This window comes from Suricata suricatta, chromosome 7, assembly GCF_006229205.1.
Source record: "Suricata suricatta isolate VVHF042 chromosome 7, meerkat_22Aug2017_6uvM2_HiC, whole genome shotgun sequence".
NCBI lineage: Eukaryota > Metazoa > Chordata > Mammalia > Carnivora > Herpestidae > Suricata > Suricata suricatta.
In genome coordinates, this window is record NC_043706.1 from 1,821,700 (window position 1) to 1,823,743 (window position 2,044).

A 2,044-nucleotide genomic window follows, 5' to 3' on the forward strand; every position below is an offset into this window, starting at 1 on the left:
ATGACATGAGTGAAATCTGAGAGTCAGGCAGGAGGCTAACCCACTGAGCCACCCAGAAGCACCCCACCCAGATCTGAACTTTCAACTAGGTTCTTGTGAATCTTTCTTTCCTGTCCTTTAATGATAGCTTGGGCAGACCCCATCGCTTTCTGGTCAATTTTAAGTATTAAAGATCCCATCCCAAGGTGCCTGGCTGGCTCAGTAGTTAGAGCATGTGACTCTTGAATTGGGGGTTGTGAGTTTGAGCCCCACCTTGGGTGTAGAGATTACTTAAATATAAAATCTTTTTAAAAAATAAAGATCCCATTCAATTAGAAAAATTTTTAATGTTTATTTTTAAAAGACACACAGAGCTCCAAAAAGTGCCTTAGTTCTCGGTCACCTGAGCTCGAGGGTGACTCGGCTGCGGTAGGCTTCCCAGATACCAGCCCTCCGAGGGTGCCGTCTGGTGACCCCTCCCCCTTCTCTTGCCCCTCGCTCCTCCACCCCCAAATCCTCTGAGGGCCTGTCTTGTCTGTCCCGTCTTTTCCCAGTCGCGGGTCGGACTGGGCCGAGCTGGGCAGCCTGGGCGCGGTCTCTGACCATGGCGTCTCTCTTCAAGAAGAAAACCGTGGATGATGTGATAAAGGAACAGAATCGAGAATTACGAGGTACGCAGAGGGCTATAATCAGAGACCGAGCAGCTTTAGAGAAGCAAGAAAAACAGCTGGAATTAGGAATTAAGAAAATGGCTAAGATTGGTAATAAAGAAGCTTGTAGAGTTTTAGCCAAACAGCTTGTACATCTACGGAAACAGAAAACAAGAACTTTTGCTGTAAGTTCAAAAGTCACTTCTATGTCCACGCAAACAAAAGTGATGAATTCCCAGATGAAGATGGCAGGAGCAATGTCTACTACAGCAAAAACAATGCAAGCAGTTAACAAGAAGATGGATCCACAGAAGACGTTACAAACAATGCAGAATTTCCAGAAGGAGAACATGAAAATGGAAATGACTGAAGAAATGATCAATGACACACTTGATGACATCTTTGATGGCTCTGATGATGAAGAAGAAAGCCAAGATATTGTGAATCAAGTTCTTGATGAAATTGGAATTGAAATCTCTGGAAAGATGGCCAAAGCTCCGTCAGCTGCCCGAAGATTACCATCTGCCTCTACTTCAAAGGCTACAATCTCCGATGAAGAGATTGAACAGCAACTCAAAGCTTTAGGAGTAGATTAGTCAGAACAAATCATAATATTTTGCTTACTTACAGTTATTTAGTATAAATCAGGCACAGTGCAGATTCCTTTTACAAAATACACTTATTTGCAAAAATGAAGACCATGAGCAGACAGTTGTTTCCTAACCCATGGCTATTTTGAATCTTTTACCAAAGAATGACAAGGATGCAAAAATGGGAACAGTTTGGATTTTAATTAGAACTATTTAGGAGCGAGGATGTGTAAAAAGTTGACTTCTTTTTTGCATGGCATAGAGAAATTATATTCATTACTTAGTGTTTATGTTCTGTGTTTTTACATGGAATACAAAAAATCTTGTTAAATGCCACTAGGCACCAACTAAAGAGACTTGTAAAAATATTAAAAATGCATCATTAATTCTGTATCTGTTGCTTGTCCTTTGTGAGTGATAGGTGTTATGACATAGGCGGTTCAGCTGCCAAATTATTTTTAAATGACCCAAAAGAAGAGTGCTATATAAACATCTGTCTTAAAAACTGCCACGAGTTTTTCCTGGTTTTTTTTCTTTCCTTCGGGGGAACATTCTAGTCGGTAAGTTAATTACCTTTCAAAATGTGCTTGGCACCTGCCTTAAATAGCACAAACATATTGTGCACATCTTTAAATTATTTTAACTGGCAGAAAAAAATTACATTTTTAAATATTGAGGCCTCTTAGAGAAATTATCCTGGTTGTCTTTTGTAAAAACTTATAAAAATAAATATAATTAGCAAACATGGACACTGAATTAATAACATTTTGTAGTAATAAAACTATCTTTGGGTTGGTCTTCCAGGAACTGAGAAAATTTTCCCCA

General features: G+C 39.4%; 1 pseudogene; it reads left to right on the top strand.

Annotated features, from left to right (window-relative positions):
• Positions 1 to 513: 513 nt before the first annotated feature.
• Positions 514 to 1,721, top strand: LOC115296845 (annotated as a pseudogene).
• The last annotated feature ends 323 nt before the right edge of the window (positions 1,722 to 2,044 follow it).